This window comes from Oryx dammah, unplaced genomic scaffold (genome assembly GCF_014754425.2).
Source record: "Oryx dammah isolate SB20612 unplaced genomic scaffold, SCBI_Odam_1.1 HiC_scaffold_18, whole genome shotgun sequence".
Lineage (NCBI taxonomy): Eukaryota > Metazoa > Chordata > Mammalia > Artiodactyla > Bovidae > Oryx > Oryx dammah.
Window position 1 is genome coordinate 401,630 of NW_024070202.1, and position 20,578 is coordinate 422,207.

The following is a 20,578-nucleotide window of genomic DNA, read 5'->3' on the forward strand; positions in this document are numbered from 1 at the left end:
CTCCTATTGTTTAATGGTCTTTTTATTTTAATAGATTATTTATAGTTATAGAAATGTCATTATGATCTCTGTTTTGATAGTATTAAATCTGTTTTATGTCCTCACTATTTTGCCTGGAATTGCCTAACTCTGAATTCTTACTTAAGTTCTGATAAACTGTTCTTGCATAATAACCTTTCATTCTTCCACATCTCTCATATTCTTGTTCATACTGTACCTGTTCTTCAGTTTTATGGATACCTCAAAGTTTTGGGGTTTGCTCTCACCTTTCCTAATAGCTCCCTTCCTGATCTCATTTCTTTTCTTACTTAGGTTAAGCTTTGTTGTCTGTCACATAACATAGTACTTTTGCTAAAAGTTTCAACTTATTCCGTCTGTTGTGCTTGTTCAGATCTCTAGCTGGACCAATTCAACTAATTTCTTACAAATTAATTATGCTGCATATTTAATTATTTAAACCATAGTAACTCCTTATTTTTTTTTTTTACTATAGTCCAGATTCTATCATTGTTTTATTATATTTGCTTTATCACATCTGTCCATCCCTCTACTGATCCACTAATCTACATTATTGTTTAAGTGTATTTTAAAATAAATTAGAGACAACAGTATTGTCCTCACAAATATTTTATCAGGTCCTTCACCAAACATGTGTCTGTAGTTTTTTTTTTTTTTTCTATTTAAAACTTTACAAGGAAATGCACAGATCTAAAGATAGCACTTGAGTTTTGATAAAAACCTGCAGCTTAGAAAGCCAAATCCTGAGAAGGGTGTAGAATTGGATATTACCGTTACCTCATGCTCTTATGCTCCTTGCTAGTCAGCCCGTGTCTATACCATCCTCTGGAAGCAACTGCTGTTTAGCATCCTTCCTAGATAATTATTCTGTGTATTCTAGAACTTCATACAAATGAAGTCATATGTTGTATAACTCTTATTTTGCTTAAGATTGCTTTTCTTTGGTTTATTTTCAAGACTCATTAATGTTTTTGTGTTCATTAATAGTTCTTTCCTTTTTCTTGTCTTCCATTGTTTAGATTACTGTATTTTGTTTATCCATTCTCCTGTTGATAGACATTTTAAGTCATAGCCTCTCTATTTGCTCTTTGTCTTTAGTCAGTTTCCTATGTGGTCAACAGGAAAGTTTCTATTCATTCTCCTCAGCACTTATGCCAAATGTATGTCACTCACTTCAAACCTATATTTCATTTCACCTTTATTCCATATTTGACCCTTACTCCCCTCGACCTCAGTCTGTCCTTCTTTCCTGAAAATCACTTCGGCATTTTGTGCAAACTGTTGTGGTCTGCTACATCTCAGTCTAGTCCTTCTCAATTTCCTTTCTTGCATCTTCTTTTTCTTCCTGGTGCTTCTTAGCAATCTGTTTCTGTTCTTTTTGATTCTACATGCTTCCCTTGGATAATTTCATCTCACTGATTTTAACTCTTATTCACATGCTGATAACTCCTAAATCCAAATCTATAGCCTTGGCATCTTTCTGGTAAGTTCCAAATCTGCCTAACAAGCAGCCATTGGATATCCTAACCTGAATTTGTTCAAGTACCTCAACTTCAACATGTCTAAAATTGATTTTACTCCTTGCTCTTTTTTTTTTTTTTTAAATTCCTAGAAGCCATATTCCTCCTTCATTGACCTAAGCTCCCACATCCAGTCAGTTGTAGATTCTGTTGCTTTAATTTAACTAATTTCATAGCTGTCTCATTCTCACTGCCTTATCTGATTTTAGTTATGGCTCATCAGATATCTCTGCTCTCAGTTTTGTATAGCTCAAATGTCTTCCATACTCCTCCTAGTCATCTTTCTAATTAACTTCTATGTGGGGTGAGTTCTTAGTCATGTACAACTCTTTGAGACCCCATGGACTATATAGATGTAGCAGCCCACCAGGCTCCTCTGTCCATGTATGGAATTTTCCAGGCAAGAATATTGGAGTGGGTTGCCATTTCCTTCTCCAGGGGATCTCTCCAACCCCAGGATTGAACCCATGTCTCTTGCATTTCCTGAATTAGCAGGCAGGTTCTTTACCAGTTGAGCCACCAGGGAAGCTGTTAAGTTGGGTAAGGGCTATATGAATATATTTATCAACAGTCATCAATTCAGCAAATATTTAGTCAACAGTCATCCATTCAGCAAATATTAATTGGATGTCTTCCATGTTCTCGACCAGAGAAGGTAATGGCAACCCACTCCAGTACTCTTGCCTGGGAAATCCCATGAATGGAGGAGCCTGGTAGGCTGCAGTCCATGGGGTCACTAAGAGTTGGACACAACTGAGTGACTTCAGTTTCACTTTTCACTTTCATGCATTGGAGAAGGAAATGGCAACCCACGCCAGTGTTCTTGCCTGGAGAATCACAGGGACGGGGGTAACCCTTTTGGGCTGCTGTCTATGGGCTCACACAGGGTCGAACATGACTGAAGTGACTTAGCAGCAGCAGCATGTGCTAGACACTATTCCAGATAGTGAAGATGAGTAGTGAACAAAACGTGGTCTGTTTTTATGAAGCTACAGTTCTAGTGATGGTTGTAATGGTAGGATATAAATAAATAGATAATGTCAGCAGTGAATGCCAATAAGAAAGAATAGAGTTAGGTGGTAGGAGATAAATAAATAGATGTCATATGGCAATGAATGTCAATAAGAAAGAATAGAGTTAAGTGATAGTGATATAGTAGGGAGACATTAGGGAAGACTTTTTAAAGAAGGGGACAGTGTAACAGGGACATGAATGAAATGAGAGAACAAATGATACAGATATCTATGATACAGATCAGTCCAGGCAGAAGAAGCAGAGCAACAAGTGCAGAGGCTCTGAAGTGGAAGTGTGCTGGTTATATTCACAGAACAACAGGGACACCAGAGAGGCTAGAGCCATGTGAGTAAGGGAGAAGGGAAGGAAATACGATCAGAAAGCACTGGGGTTTAGGGGTGTCTTTAGAGCTCCTTTATGGAATTTGGATTTGATTCTGAGTGAGTTAGAAGATTTTGAGCAGAAGAGATATTATGAGCACAGGGGTGACATGTCTTTAAAGTATCACTCTGGTTCTTGTGTACAAATCGAGATGAACTGGAAGCCACTCCAGAAATCCAAGGATGAAGTACTAATAGCTCAAACTGGTTGGACGCTGTGGAGGACGTGGAAAGTGGTCATTTTCTAGATAACATTGTGAAGTCAAATGACAAGAAGTGCTGGTATGTTGTGAGGTGGATATGACAGAAGTAGTTTCAAGGAGGATCCCAAAAGTTTCAGCCTGAGCAGCTAAAAGAATGGGATTACCATTTGTGAAAATGGAGAAACTAAGGAGTGGAAATCAAGAGTTTGGTTTTGGAAGGATTAAAAAGGAGTATATGTATGGTGAATTGGCAGTTGGATGTATAGATATGTCCACTGATATGTTTATATCAGTGTTTATACACACACATGCACACACACACATTCTGAAAGTGCTTACCTCTTGTGCTTACAGTTCATGCACTCTTCGTGCCCCAGCAGTGCTAAACACACCCTGTTCAAACCTCTGTGCCTTTGCTCGCATTTTTTGTTAGAATACTGATTGCCATACTGCCAGTACTGGCAAATACTGATTCAGAAATCCTGTGGTGAGGGACTGACATGAAGTCTTTCATAATTTTGATTGCTTCATACGTCATGCTGCTATATCTTGTATTGTGTTTACAAGTTTGTCCTTCTTTTGGACTCAAGGATAGAGTGTTTTTTAGGTGTTTTTCTCTTAGAGTCCTGGCTTACTGCAGAGTTCTAATAAATGCCTCTGTGCAATAAGTTTCTGTCATTTGGCTTTATAATCCAAGCCTTGTGAAGAAAATGGTTTGTATTAATCAGCTTCAGTATAAGGTTATACATGTATTTGGCAAACAATATCAGTGATAGTTTATTAAGATTAATCAGCTTCAGTATAAGCTTATATGTGTATTTGGCAAACTTAATATCAGTGACAGTTTCTTGGAAACTATTTGATCCTTGTAACTACTGAATATCTAGTTGATGGGAGTCTAAAGGCTTAGAAACTGGTGCCGCCAAGAAAACTGAAAATGCAGGAAGTTCATGAGAACAGTACTTCTGATCATGTGAGAATGTCTGTAGCACATCCCTGTTTTTTCTGTACTGTGCGTGTGATGCTTTCTCAAGTCTGGAAAATTGTCAAAACGCAGATTTCTTGGGCCCTATCACAGGCATAATAAAATAGAATATGAGGTGGTGAAGGATGTCTCATCCTCACCTACCAGATCTCCCCATGTCCATCGGTTTCTTCTCTATGTCTGTTTCTCCACTGTTACCCTATAAATAAATTCTTCAGTACTATTTTTCTAGATTCCATATAAATGCATTAGAATACAGTATTTATCTTTCTCTTTCTGACTCACTTCTCTCTGTATAATAGGTTCTAGGTTCATCCACCTCATCAGAACTGACTCCAATGCCTGCCTTTTGATGGCTGAGTAATATTCCATTGTATATATGTACCACAACTTCTTTATCCATTCGTCTGTCAGTGGACATCTAAGTTGCTTCCATATTCTAGCTATTGTAAATAGTGCTGCAATGAACAATGGGATACATGGGTCTTTTTCAGCTTTGGTTTCCTCAGGGTATATGCCTAGGAGTGGGATTGCTGGGTCATATGGTGGCTTTACTCCTAGTTTTTTAAGGAATCTCCATACCATCTTCCATAGTGGCTGTATCAATGTACATTCCCGTCAACAGTGCAAGAGCGTTCCCTTTCCTCTACACACTCTCCAGCATTTATTGTTTGTAAATTTTTTGATGATGGCCATTCTGACCGGTGTGGTGATATCTCATTGTAGTTTGATTTGCATTTCTCTAATAATGAGCAGTGTTGAGCATCTTTTCGTGTGTTTGTTAGCCATCTGTATGTCTTCTTTGGAGAAATGTCTGTTTAGCTTTTTCCCACTTTTTGGTTGGGTTGTTTGTTTCTCTGGCATTGAGTTGTATGAGTTGCTTGTATATTTTGGAAATTAATCCTTTGTCAGTTGTTTCATTTGCTTTTATTTTCTCCCATTCTGAGGGCTGTCTTTTCACCTTGCTTATCATTTTCTTTGCTGTGCAAAAGCTTTCAAGTTTAATCAGGTCCCACTTGTTTACTTTTGTTTTTATTTCCATTACTCTAGGAGGTGGGTCATAGAGTATCTTGCTTTGATTTATGTCATTGAGTGCCTATGTTTTCCTCTAAGAGTTTTATAGTTTCTGATCTTACATTTAGGTCTTTAATCCATTTTGAGTTGATCTTTGTGTAGGTGTTAGGAAGTGTTCTAATTTCATTCTTTTACGTGTAGCTGTCCAGTTTTCCCAGCACCATTTATTGAAGAGCCTGTCTTTGCCCCATTGTAAAATCTTGCCTCCTTTGTCAAAAATAAGGCACCCATAGGTGCATGGGTTTATTTCTGGGCTTTCTATCTTGTTCCATCGGTCTATATTTCTATTTTTGTGCCAGTACCATACTATCATGATAACTGTAGCTTTGTAGTATAATCTGAAGTCAGGAATGTTGATTCCTCCAACTCCATTGTTTCTTAAGACTGCTTTGGTGATTTGGGATCTTTTCTGTTTCCATATGAATTCTGAAATTTTTTCCTCTAGTTCTGTGAAAAATGCCATTGGTAATATGATAGGGATCATGTTGAATCTGTAGATTGCGTATGGTAGTATTTTCACAATGTTGATTCTTCCTACCCAGAAACAGAATATCTCTCCATCTGTTTGTGTCATCTTTGATTTCTTTCATCAGTTTCCTATACTTTTCTGTATACAATTCTTTTGTCTCTTTAGATAAGTTTATTCAGTCAGTTTAGTTCAGTTCAGTCACTCAGTCGTGTCTGACTCTTTGCGACACCATGAATCGCAGCACGGCAGGCTTCCCTGTCCATCACCATCTTCCGGAGTTCACTCAAACTCACGTCCATCCAGTCGGTGATGCCATCCAGCCATCTCATCCTCTGTCGTCCCTTTCTCCTCCTGCCCCCAATCCATCCCAGCATCAGAGTCTTTTCCAGTGAGTCAACTCTTCGCATGAGGTTGCCAAAGTACTGGAGTTTCAGCTTTAGCATCATTCCTTCCAAAGAACACCCAGGGCTGATCTCCTTCAGAATGGACTGGTTGGATCTCCTTGCAGTCCAAGGGATTCTCAAAAGTCTTCTCCAACACCACAGTTCAAAAGCATCAATTCTTCAGCGCTCAGCTTTCTTCACAGTCCAACTCTCACGTCCATACATGACCACTGGAAAAACCATAGCCTTGACTTGATGGAACTTTGTTGGCAAAGTAATGTCTCTGCTTTTGAATATACTATCTAGGTTGGTCATAACTTTTTTTCCAAGGAGTAAGCATCTTTTAATTTCATGGCTGCAGTCACCATCTGCAGTGATTTTGGAGCCCCCCAAAATAAAATCTGACACCATTTCCACTGTTTCCCCATCTATTTCCCATGAAGTGATGGGACCAGATGCCATGATCTTCGTTTTCTGAATGTTGAGCTTTAAGCCAACTTTTTCACTCACCTCTTTCACTTTCATCAAGAGGCTTTTTATTTCCTCTTCACTTTCTGCCATAAGGCTAGTGTCATCTGCATATCTGAGGTTATTGATGTTTCTCCCTGCAGTCTTGATTCCAGTTTGTGCTTCTTCCAGCCCAGCATTTCTCATGATGTACTCTGCATAGAAGTTAAAGAAGCAGGGTGACAATATACAGCCTTGACGTACTCCTTTTCCTATTTGGAACCAGTATGTTGTTCCATGTCCAGTTCTAACTGTTGCTTCCTGACCTGCAAATAGGTTTCTCAAGAGGCTACTAAATATTTAATTTTTTTGTTGCAATGATGAATGGGATTGTTTCCTTAATTTCTCTTTATGATTTTTCACTCTCAGTATATAGAAATGCAAGTGACTTCTGTGTATTGATTTTGTATCCTGCAACTTTGCTAAATTCACTGATTACCTCTAGTCATTTTCTGATACTGTCTTTAGGGTTTTCTATGTACAGTATCCTGTCATCTGCAAACAGTGAGAACTTTACTTCTTCTTTTCTGATCTAAATTCCTTTTGTTTCTTTTTCTTCTTTGATTGTTCTAGCTAGAACTTCCAGAACTATGTTGAATAATAGTGGTGAAAGTGGACACCCTTATCTTGTTCCTGATATTAGGGGGAATGCTTTCAGTTTTTCACCATTGAGAATAATGTTTGCTGTAGACTTATCATATATGCCTTTTACTATTTTGAGGAAGTTTCCTTTTGTGCCCGTTTTTTGAAGAGTTTTAATTATAAATGAGTGCTAAATTTTGTCAGAGGATTTTTCTGCATCCATTGAGATGATATGATCTTTTGTTCAATTTGTTAATATGGTATATCACATTGATTGATTTGCATATGTTGAAGAATCCTTGCATCCCTGGTATAAACCCAACTTGATCATGGTGTATGAGCTTTTTGATGTGTTGCTGAATTCTGTTAGCTAAAATATTTTGAGGATTTTTGAGAATTTTTGCATCTATGTTTATCAGTGATATTGGCCCGTAGTTTTCTTTTCTTTTCTTTTTTTTTTTTTTTGTTTATCAGGGTTTATTTTATTTTATTTTAAATTTTTATTTTTACTTTATTTTACTTTACAATACTGTATTGGTTTTGCCATACGTTGACATGAATCCGCCACAGGTGTACATGAGTTCCCAATCCTGAACCCCCCCTCCCACCTCCTACCCCATATCATCTCTCTGGTTCATCTCCGTGCACCAGCCCCAAGCATCCTGTATCCTGTATTGAACATAGACTGGTGATTCGTTTCTTACATGATAGTATACATGTTTCAGTGCCATTCTCCCAAATCATCCCACCCTCTCCCTCTCCCTCAGAGTCCAAAAGTCCGTTCTATACATCTGTGTCTCTTTTGCTGTCTCGCATACAGGGTTATCATTACCATCTTTCTAAATTCCATATATATGTGTTAGTATACTGTATTGGTGTTTTTCTTTCTGGTTTACTTCACTCTGTATAATCGGCTCCAGTTTCATCCATCTCATTAGAACTGATTCAAATGCATTCTTTTTAATGGCTGAGTAATACTCCATTGTGTATATGTACCACAGCTTTCTTATCCATTCATCTGCTGATGGACTTCTAGGTTGTTTCCATGTTCTGGCTATTATAAACAGTGCTGCAATGAACATTGGGGTACACGTGTCTCTTTCAGTTCTGGTTTCCTCGGCGTGTATGCCTTGCAGTGGGATTGCTGGGTCATAGGGCAGTTCTATTTGCAATTTTTTAAGGAATCTCCACACTGTTCTCCATAGTGGCTGTACTAGTTTGCATTCCCACCAACAGTGTAAGAGGGTTTGCATTTCTCCACACCCTCTCCAGCATTTATTGCTTGTAGACTTTTGGAGCGCAGCCATTCTGATTGGTGTGAAATGGTACCTCATTGTGGTCTTGATTTGCATTTCTCTGATAATGAGTGATGTTGAGCATCTTTTCATGTGTTTGTTAGCCATCCGTATGTCTTCTTTGGAGAAATTTCTCTTTAGTTCTTTGGCCCATTTTTTTGATTGGGTCGTTTATTTTTCTGGAATTGAGCTGCAGGAGTTGCTTGTATATTTTTGAGATTAGTCAGGAACAAGACAAGGGTGCCCACTTTCACCGCTACTATTCAACATAGTTCTGGAAGTTTTCTTTTTTGTGTTGTCTTTGTCTGGTCATGGAACAACAGACTGGTTCCAAATAGGAAAAGGAGTACATCAAGGCTGTATATTGTCACCCTGCTTATTTAACTTACATGCAGAGTACATCATGAGAAATGCTGGGCTAGAAGAAACACAAGCTGGAATCAAGATAGCAGGGAGAAATTTCAATAACCTTAGAGATGCAGATGATGCCACCCTTATGGCAGAAAGTGAAGAGGAAATAAAAAGCCTCTTGATGAAAGTCAAAGAGGAGAGTGAAAAAGTTGGCTTAAAGCTCAACATTCAGAAAACGAAGATCATGGCATCTGGTCCCATCACTTCATGGGAAATAGATGGGAAAACAGTGGAAACGGTGTCAGACTCTATTTTTTTGGGCTCCAAAACCACTGCAGATGGTGACTGCAGCCATGAAATTAAAAGACGCTTAGTCCTTGGAAGAAAAGTTATGACCAACGTAGATAGCATATTCAAAAGCAGAGACATTACTTTGTCAACAAGTCCAGCAAGTCAAGGCTATGGTTTTTCCCGTGGTCATGTATGTATGTGAGAGTTGGACCGTGAAGAAAGCTGAGCGCCGAAGAATTGATCTTTTGAACTGTGGTGTTGGAGAAAACTCTTGAGAGTCCCTTGGACTGCAAATTGATCCAACCACTCCATTCTAAAGAAGATCAGCCCTGGGTGTTATTTGGAAGGAATGATGCTAAAAACTCTAGTACTTTGGCCACCTCATGCGAAGAGTTGACTCATTGAAAAAGACTCTGACGCTGGGAGTGATTGGGGGCAGGAGGAGAGGATGAGATGTCTGGATGGCATCACCAACTCAATGGATGAACTCCGGGAGTTGGTGATGGACAGGGAGGCCTGGCGTGCTGTGATTCATGGGGTTGCAAAGAGTCGGACATGACTGAGCGACTGAACTGAACTGAACTGTCTGGTTTTGGTATCAGGTTGATGGTCGCCTTGTAGAATGAGTTTGGAATTGTTCCTTACTCTGCAATTTTTGAAAGAATTTTAGAAGGATAGGCATTAGATGTTCTCTAAATGTTTGATAGAATTCTCCTTTTGAAGCCATCTGGTCCTGGGCTTTTGTTTTTTGGGAGATTTTTGATCACAGCTTCAATTTTAATGCTTGCAGTTGGGTTGTTCATAATTTCTATTTCTTCCTGGTTCAGTCTTAGAATATAGAAGTTTTCTAAGAATCTGTCAATTTCTTCCAGGTTATCCATTTTATTACCATATAGTTGTTCATCATAGTCTCATAATCCTTTATATTTCTGCATTGATGTTGTAGCCTCTCCTTTTCATTTCTGACTTTGTTGATTTGATTCTTCTCTCCTTCTTTCTTGATGAATCTGGTAAAGGTTTGTCAATTTTGTTTATCTTTTCAAAGAATCAGCTTTTAGTTTTACTAATCTTTACTATTGTTTCTTTCATTTCTTTTTCATTTATTTCTGCTTGGATCTTTGTGATTTCTTTCCTTCTAATTTTTTTTTTTTTTTTGTTGTTGTTCTTTTTACTTCAGTAGTTTTAGGTGTAAAGTTAGGTTGTCTATTCTATGTTTTTCTTTTTTATTAAGGTAGGATTGTATTGTCATAAACTTCCCTCTTAGAGCTGCTTTTGCTGCATCCCATAGGTTTTGAGTTGTCAAGTTTTCATTGTCATTTGTTTCTAGGAATTTTTTTATTTCCCTTTTAACCTCTTCAGTAACTTGTTGGTTATTTAGAAACATGTTGTTTAATCTCTGTGTGTTTGTGTTTCTTACAGTTTTTTCTTGTAATTGATATCTAGTCTCATAGCATTGTGGTCAGAGAAGATGCTTGATACGATTTCAATTTTCTTAAATTTACTGAGGTTTGATTTGTGACCTAAGATGTGATCTAGCCTGGAGAATGTTCCATGTGCCCTTGGGAAGAAAGTGTATTCTTCTGCATTTGGATGGAATGTCCTGAAGATATCAATGAGATCCATCTCATCTAATGTGTTATTTAAGACTTGTGTTTCCTTATTAATTTTCTGTTTTGATGATCTGTCCAGTGGTGTGAGTGGGGTGTTAAAGTCTCTTACTATTATTGTGTTACTGTCAATTTCTCCTTTTATGTCTGTGTTTGTCTTATGTATTGAGATGCTCCTATGTTGGGTGCATAGATATTTATAATTGTTATGTCTTCCTCTTGGACTGATCCCTTGATTGTTATGTAGTGTACTTCCTTATCTCTTATAATTTCCTTTACTTTAAGGTCTACTTTGTCTGATATGAGGATTGCTATTCCAGCTTTCTTTTACTTCCCATTTGCATGCAATATATTTTTTAATCCTCTCACTTTCAATCTACATGTGTCTTTAGGTCTAAAGTGGGTTTCTTGTAGACAGCATATATATGGGTCTTCCTTTTGTATCCATTCAGCCAGTCTTTGTCTTTTGGTTGGAGCATTTAATCCATTTACATTTAAAGTAGTTATTGATATATATGTTCCTATTGCCATTTTCTTAATTGTTTGGGGTTGATTTTTTAGATCTTTTCTCTTCTGTTATATTTCTTGTCTGTATAAGTCCCTTTAACATTTGTTGTAAAGCTGGTTTGGTGGTACTGAATTCTTTTAACTTTTGCTTGTCTGAAAAGCTTTTTATTTCTCCATCAATTTTGAATGAGATCCTTGCCAGGTACAGTAATCTTGGTTGTAGATTTTTCCCTTTCAGTACTTTAAATATATCCTGCATTCCCTTCTGGCCTGCATAGTTTCTGCTGAAAGATAGCTGTTAAGTGTATGGGGTTTCCCTTGTATGTTATTTGTTGCTTCTCCCTTGGTGCTTTGGATATTCTTTCTTTGTGTTTAGTCTTTGTTACTTTGATTAGTGTGTGTGTCAGTGTGTTTCTCCTTGCATTTATCCTGTATGGGACTCCTTGAGCCTCTTGGACTTGATTGACTATTTGCTTTTCCACGTTGGGGAAGTTTTCAACAATAATCTCTCAAAATTTTTCTCATACCCGTTCTTTTTCTCTTATTCTTTTGGGACCCCTATAATTTGAATGTTGGTGCATTTGCTATTGTCCCAGAGGTCTCTGAGACTATCCTCAGTTCTTTTCATTCTTTAAATTCTTCTAGGTTTTTGTTAATTGATTCTTGCATTTTCTCTATTTTGTTTTCAAGGTTTTTGATCATCTTTACTATCCTTATTCCGAATTGTTTTTCAGGTAGTTTGTCTATTTCCTCTTCATTTATTTGGAATTCTGTGTTTCTAGTTTGCTCCTTCATTTGTGTGGTATTTTTCTTCCTTTTCATAATTTTTTCTTAACTTGTTGTGTTTGAAGTCTCCTTTTCCCAGGCTTCAAGCAAAGTTGAATTCTTGAAGAAAGTTGAATTCTTTCTTTTGGTTTCTGCCCTCCTAAGGCTGGTCCAGTGATTTGTGTAAGCTTTGTGTACAGTGAGATTTGTGTTGAGGTTTTCTTTGTTTGTTTTTCCTCTGATGGGTAAGGCTGAGTGAGGTTGTAATCCTATCTGTTGATGATTTTGTATTTTCGTTTTGTTTGTTGTTTAGATGAGGCATCCTACACAGGGTGCTACTGGTGGTTGGGTGATGCTGGATGTTGTGTTCAAGTGGTTTTCTTTGTGTGAGTTCTATTTGATACTCCCTATGGTAATATAGTTCAAATAGTTCTCTGGTAGTCTAAGGTCTTGGAGTCAGTGCTCTGACTCCAAAGGTTCAGGGCTTGACCTCTGGTCAGAAACAAAGATTCTACAAGTGGTTTGTTATGACATTAAGTGAGATTAAAACAAATATCCAAAAATGAGAAACCAAAGGTGAACCCCAGACAAATGAGAGTTACAAAATCAGGCAAATAATAGTTAAAATAATGGAATATACACACACATATATATACACCCATGAGCAAAGTCAAAACAGTCCAACAAAAATAAAGTACAGAAGATTGATCCGGCAAACAAAGGAAATCAAAAATTATGTTTACCAGTTAAGAACAAAACTAACTAAAGCACAAACTAGAAAACAAAACTAAAGCAATGTGCCAAGTGGGGAATAGAGCAATGAACACAAAACTAAGAAATATGTTAAGAGGAAAGGAAGGAAAGAAAAGAAAGAATGGATATGCAAATTTAAATAGAGATAGATGAAGATTTATATACATTAAAGATTAACTGCAAGGGGAAAAAACAATAGGAAAGGCAAAGAAAGGGATAGATATACAAAAAATACCATAGGTTTAAAAAATTAAAATTATAAAGAGGAGAAAAGAAAAAAAAAAAAAAACGGAAGAAGAAAGAAAAAAGGAAAAGTCCACAGAACTGCAAAAGCCCAATGTAAAGGCAGAGGTTTATAACAACATTAAAAAGTGTGACTGAATATACACATATACATATATACCCATAGGCAAAATCAAAAAGTCCAACAAAAATAAAGTACAATAGATTGACCCAGTGAACAAAAGAAACCAAAAATTATATCTACCAGAACAAAACTAGTGAAAGCACAAACTGGAAAACAAAACTAAAGCAAGGTGCCAACTGGGAAATAAAGCATTTAAACTATAACAACTATGTTGAGAGAAAAGGAGAGAAAGAAACAAAAGAAAGCATAGATATACAAAGTTAGATAAAGGTAGATAAAGAAGATTTATATATGTTGAAGATTAACTGCAAGGGGAAAAGAATCATAGTAAAAGCAAACAAAGGAATAAGTATAAAAAAAATAGGTTTAAAATTTTAAAAAAGAGGAAAGAAAAAAAGAGGAAAACTCCACAGAACTCCAGAAGCCCAATATAGAGGCAGAGGTTTATAACAATAAAAAAATGTGACTAGAAAAAATAAAGCTCAAAAGCTTAATTGGATTTCATAGTGCCAGTAAAATCGACAGCTACAATAGAGGGGGAAGAAAAGGGGAAAAAAGAAAAAAAAAATCCAAAAGAATCTATGGAACAAGTCAAAAAATAAGAATAATAAATGTTTTTCTTGAGTCATTGCTGTCAGCGTCCTTTCCCTAGCTGGAAGTCATAGTCCACTTTACCTCCCTAGGATGCCCTCCAGCACTGTGCTGGTCTCTGGACCTGCTGTGGGGGCAGCTCAGATTCTAATCTGATCCTACTCCTGTGTGTTCTTGCCTCCAGTGTCCACAGCTTTCAGAACTAGTGAGTTTTCTTTTGTGGGAGCTCTCAATGACCTTTTATATATTCCATAGACACAGAGTCTGCCTAGTTGATCATGTGGATTTACTGCAGCTTGTACAGCTGGTGGTAAGGTTTTAGGTCTTATTCCTTAGCCACACTGCCCCTGGGTTTCAATTGTGGTTTTATTTCCACCTATACATGTTGGTCCTCCACTGGGGTTTGCTCCTGCGGCTGCCCTGGAGGACTTGGGTTTGCCCCTGTGAGGGTCAGGTATGGAGGTGGTGCAGTTGATGGGTCGCAGGGCTTCTGGCAGCACCAGGTACTCAGGGGAGTTGGTGGCTAGGGCAGCAGGAAATACAGTGCTCTAGAAGGGTATGGCAGGGCTTCCCTGGTGGCTCAGAGGTTAAAGCGTCTGCCTGCAATGCGGGAGACCTGGGTTCGATCCCTGGGTTGGGAAGATCCCCTGGAAAAGGAAATAGCAACCCACTCTAGTATTCTTGCCTGGAGAATTCCATGGACGGAGGAGCCTGGTGGGCTACAGTCCACGGGGTCGCAAAGAGTCGGACACGACTGAGCGACTTCACTTTCACTTTCAGAAGGGTATGGCAACCAGTATTGGCCAGTACACTCCAGTGTTCTTGCCTGGAGAACCCCCTCCTCCCTGGCAGAGATACCTGGCAGGCCAGAGTTTACAGGGCAGCAAAGAGTTGCACATGACTGAAGCAACCCTGTGGGCATAGACGCAAGACTTTTTTTTGCCTGTGGCAGCTCTGCCCCAGTGAGAACTGAGCATGAAGGTGGCACAGCTGCTTGGCTTGCAGGGACCCTGGCAGCACCAAGTGTGTAAGGACCTGGACTGCCTCCACTGCAGGAGTTATGTCCCTATCAGAGTCTTTTTTCGGGCCTCTTGTAGCTGGCGATCAAAAGGCCTCTTTGGCCATTCTGTCTGTAGCTCCGCCTGTTAGGCACTTAGAAGGCTACCTTGCCTGGGGTCCTCTGTTGTTCGGTGTGTCAGGCACATAGAGGGGCCCTCCTGGCTGGGATCCTAGTCTGTAGGTTGGCGCCCCTGACACTTAAAGTGGCACCCTGGATGGGGTCCTACCCTGTAGTGCAGTGTGTCAGGCGTTTGATGGGCCAGCCTCTCTCTATTGTTCAGCTGCCGATGCTGGCGTGTGGGGAGAGAGAGGCTATGGTGATGGCTCCATCCACTACCTGTGACTCAGCAGTATCACCTTGCTTCCGTGGCTTCCTGGCTTTCCTCCCTGCTGTCCCCTCAATCCGTCTCTTTTCCCTCACATCCCCTCAGTCCATCTCTCCCCAGTCAACAGCAGCCCTCACCCTGGGATTGCCCCACAATCCCTAAACTCCAGCTCCCAGCTGCTGTGCCTTCCAGGGGACCAGTGTTCCTGTCCGGGATGTGTATGGCTGCGGCAAGGACTGTCTGATTCTCCCTCCATTTAGGCTGCCACAGATCAGCTGTTTCCGTCTCAGCCTTAAATGTTTCTCCTCTGACTCAGACGATTGCCCCAGTGTGGGGATTGGACCCCTGCCTCAGTTCCCTCACCAGCTGAGGGCAGGTCCAGTCCTTCTAACACTCCTGTTATTCCCCATAGTTGTTCGTCCTACCGCGTTTTGTGTGGTTCTATATATTCTTTTCCACTGGTCAGGTACTCTTGTCCCCTGTTAGCTGGTGTTCTGCATGCACTTCTGTCTCTGAAGGTGTATTCCTGATGTGTTCTTGGAGAGAGATGTACTCCATGTCCACCGACTCCTCTGCGATCTTCTTCTAGGGAAGATTTTTACCTCTTATTTTTAAGAAAGTTCTATTTGAGTCTAGGGTAAATTAAGGACTACCTTGTAATTAAATGTTTTTAAAAAATAACTTTTAGCTACTATTCTACTGGAGCTTTTTAGTTTTGTATGTTTATTTTATATATATATACTTATAGTTTGAAATTTTACTGTAAACTGTGTGTCCTAAATAAATAGTATTAATTACACTATTTATTAATGGCTATGCCTGTTTTAATAAAGAGTAATATTTTTGAAGCCAAAACAAAATTAAGTATATATTTTTCATTTTTCTGCCAGCTGTGCAATATCTCATTGTATGACCCACAAGCAAGATATTTGCATTATTTCTTCGACATATCGTAATGTTCTCCAAGAACATAAGCATAAATAAGCCACAACTGCTAAATGTGGAAATCCAAATCATTGGGTTCCCAATAAGTAAATGATTCTTGTCTTGTGTTTTTAGGTTGCCAGATTGTGATAAGCCATATCCTTGGCTGGTGGACTTGAATTTATCTGGCGATCCTACTGAAAGAGCCTCAGTGGCAGTGCAGAGGGACTATGGCTTTTGGTGTCCCTGAGAGTTGAAAATTGATCCTGATCTTGGCTATTCATTTTTGCATATGCATGATTGTTCACCTCCTTGTTCAAATAGGTACTTTAGGAGAGAAGAGCTTTCATTTGCTCGGTATTTCATAGGATTGATTTCAATCGTTTGCCTCTCTGCCATGTTGTTTACTTTTTTAACTTTTTTGATTGATGTGATAAGATTCTGTTATCCTGAAAGACCCATTATATTTTATGTCATCTGCTACATGATGGTGTCATTAATTTTCTTTATTGGGTTTTTGCTTGAGGACCGAGTCGCTTGCAATACATCTAGCCCTGCACAATGTAAGGTTTCCACAGTGACTCAAGGATCTCATAACAAAGCCTGTATCATGCTTTTTATGATACTGTATTTTTTTTTTTTTACTATGGCTGGCAGCGTTTAGTGGGTGATTCTTACCATGACGTGGTTCTTGGCAGCTGTGCCAAAGTGGGGTAGTGAAGCTGTTGAGCAGAAAGCCTTGCTGTTTCATGCCAGTGCATGGGGCATTCCTGGAACGCTGACCATCATCCTTTTAGTGATGAATAAAATTGAAGGTGACATCAGTGGTGTGTGTTTTGTTGGCCTCTACAATGTTGATGCCTTGAGGTATTGTTCTTGCACCCCTCTGCCTATATGTGGTAGTTGGGATTTCACTCCTTTTAGCCAGCATTATATCCCTAAACAGAGTGTGAGTTGAGATTCCATTAGAAAAGGAGAACCAGGATAAACTGGTGAAGTTTATGATCCAGACTGGTGTTTTCAGCACTCTGTATCTCATATCACTCTTGGTTGTAATTGGATGCTACTTTTATGAGCAAGCTTACCGCGGCATCTGGGAAACAATGTGGATACAAGAACGCTTCAAAGAATATCACATTCCATGTCCATATCAGGTAAGGGAAACCTTGTTCTAAATTTCAGAAATATTTAAAAGTAAGCTAAGAGCTAATCTTAGCTGTTTTTTTTTTTTTAACTCTTCATGAAAAACATGAACATTAAAATTTTGAAGTGAAGTTAATGAACAAATTTATTGTAGTAAGAATGTCATACACACATTTCTGTTAACATCTTCCTTTTAAAAGATCACTTTCGTGAGTCCAAGCCATGGCTTTTAAGTACTTTACTTCTGTTATCACAAAATAGTTGCATGTTGATTACTTAGAAGTCTGCAGGTTTGAGGGGAAGATGTTGATTAAAAGACAGTGTCTGTGGAAATTTTACTGATACTTAGAACAGGAGTTTTAGCAGTTTTGAAAAAAAAAATTAGAATGCATTTGTACAAACAGTTTCATCTTTTAGTTGGTCTTAGTTTTTCTTTTTTGCATACTGAATATTTGTGATTTACCTTTTAATTTAAAGAGATCAGATAATCATAGAATTTTAGATCTAGAGAGGACCTTAGAGATGGTTTATTCAAGTTCCCTCTATAATTTAGAGTTCTTAAACATCTGTCTCATTTGAGGCTTAGAAATGTTAAGTGACTTGCTTACTTTATTAAAGTACTTATGCATTATAGATAACTTCCGTTTACTTGTCTCTTTCCTCTAATAGACAGTGAATTCTTTAAATGCAAGAACATCTTTTTCATATTTTTTCAAAGCATGTTTTATAGATTAGTAGATGATGGCATTGAGAATGGGAATGTGTATATCGAGAAGAAAAGACATTTTTAAGAAATGTTCCAGTTTTCCTGGAAACACGGAATGTGTGATTAGCACATAGTCAATTCTTATAAATACTTGATGACTGAAAATGCCATTTCCTTTTTTATTTTGTGCTATAAATAATTCTACACAAAATTACATTTTAATTATATTATTATATATAATATTATAAATATTAGCTACTGGCTTTTAAAAAACCAACCTATAATTGAGAGGCCAGAAAAATGAATACTTGAAATTTTATTACATTTCTTGATAGAATTGCTTATTAAAAACTTAATAAGAGTTTTCAGGCCTGAAGCTAAGTAAGCAAATTTTGCCTCTAATGAGAGAGAAAGAGATGATTGAATTACATCGTGTGCTTCTCCGTGTAAGGTTTCTAAGATTCCAAATATATATTATTTTAGGAAAAGGCAATGGCACCCCAATCCAGTACTCTTATGGACGGAGGAGCCTGGTAGGGTGCAGTCCATGGGGTCGCTGAGAGTCGGACATGACTGAGTGACTTCACTTTGATTTTTCACTTTCATGCATTGGAGAAGGAAATGGCTACCCATTCCAGTGTTCTTGCCTGGAGAACCCCAGGGACGGGGAAGCCTGGTGGTCTGCCATCTATGGGGTCGCACAGAGTCAGACACGACTGAAGAGACTTAGCAGCAGCAGGACTATAAAAGAATGTTTGGCTCTGAAATAATGATCTGAAAAATACCAGGCCTCAAACATGTAAATTAGTAAAATAGAGTAGTTGGGACGGCACTATTTTCAAGACATTCCTAAGAATCTTCTAGCATCTTTAGAACCAATTTGAGCTATACAAAAATCTGTGTGTGTATTCATCTCTTTACAGTCATAGGTTCTATAAGTGTTTTTTATTTCCAACTTACAGAAATAATGTTGGATTTCAAACATCCTAAAAAGAATAGAAAATGGTATAATAACTAATAGTTATGAAGCCATAAAGTCTGGGTCAGGAATCCTGGCTTCATATCTAACTCGTATGATTTACTAGTTTTATAGCTTTAGATCAACTTCACCTCTCTCCACTTCAATTCCTCATCTGTGGAATGAGTAATGGAATCTCATAGTAATAAAAGAAAAATCGTGTTACATAGAAATAGTAGTAGCATCTGTTTCCTAGGACTGTTTTTAGGCATCTACATGCAGTTAGAAATGTGCCTTCTGTATAATAAGTGCTCGAATGTTAGTTCTGTTACTCATTTTTTCATTTATTGTTGCTGCTGTTACTGTTTACACACACACATACATACATAAACTTTTTTTTTTATTAAGAAAATAGTTTATGTAGAGGAACGCTAGTGGCTGTTAATTGTCTCCCCACCTGTATTTATGGGTGTTAATTTTAACTGTTTTGCTAGTTGCAAAGCTGCATTATCAGAGTAAAAGTGTATTTGTAAACTGTATGGGAACTAAAAATTAGGAATAAAACCATTTTCTTATTAAAAAAAAAATAAAACCATTCAGTACCAAACTTTAGCAAATGACATATTTAACTTATTGAGAATATACATGACAGTATGTGTACCATTAAATTGTTCATTTTAACTGCAGTTTCAGTTCAGTTCAGTCCCTCAGTCGTATCTGACTCTTTGCAACCCCATGAATTGCAGCACGCCAGGCCTCCCTGTCCATCACCAACTCTCAGAGTTCACTCAAACTCATGTCCATTGAGTCAGTGATGCCATCCAGCCATCTCATCCTGGGTCGTCCCCTTCTCCTGCCCCCAATCCCTCCCAGCATTATAGTCTTTTCCAGTGAGTCAACTCTTCTCATGAGGTGGCCAAAGTACTGGAGTTTCAGCTTTAGCATCAGTCCTTCCAAAGAACACCCAGGGCTGATCTCCTTCAGAATGGACTGGTTGGATCTCTTTGCAGTCCAAGGGACTCTCAAGGGTCTTCTCCAACACCACATTTCAAAAGCATCAATTCTTCGGCGCTCAGCTTTCTTCACAGTCCAGCTCTCACATCTATACATGACTGCTGGATAAACCACAGCCGACTAGATGGACCTTTGTTGGCAAAGTAATGTCTCTGCTTTTGAATATGCTATCTAGGTTGGTCATAACTTTCCTTCTAAGGAGTAAGCGTCTTTTAATTTCATGGCTGCAGTCACCATCTGCACTGATTTTGGAGCCCCAAAATATAAAATCTGACATCATTTCCACTGTTTCCCCATCTATTTCCCATGAAGTGATGGGACCAGATGCCATGATCTTCATTTTCTGAATGTTGAGCTTTAAGCCAACTTTTTCACTCACCTCTTTCACTTTCATCAAGAGGCTTTTTATTTCCTCTTCACTTTCTGCCATAAGGGTGGTGTCATCTGCATATCTGAGGTTATTGCTCTTTCTCCCAGCAATCTTAATTCCAGCTTGTGCTTCTTCCAGCCCAGTGTTTCTCACAATGTACTCCGCATATAAGTTAAGCAGGGTGACAATATACAGCCTTGACCTACTGCTTTTCGTATTTGGAACCAGTCTTTCATTCCATGTCCAGTTCTAATGTTGCTTCCTGACCGGCATATAGGTTTCTCGAGAGGCAGTTCAGGTGGTCTGGTATTCCCATCTCTTTCAGAATTTTCCACAGTTTATTGTGATCCACACAGTCAAAGGCTTTGGCATAGTCAATAAAACAGAAATAGATGTTTTTCTGGAACTCTCTTGCT

At 38.5% G+C, this 20,578-nt stretch overlaps 1 pseudogene; it reads left to right on the plus strand.

Moving 5' to 3' along the window:
* LOC120877808 overlaps positions 1 to 20,578 on the plus strand; it is a 74,104-nt pseudogene that overhangs the window by 32,510 nt on the left and 21,016 nt on the right.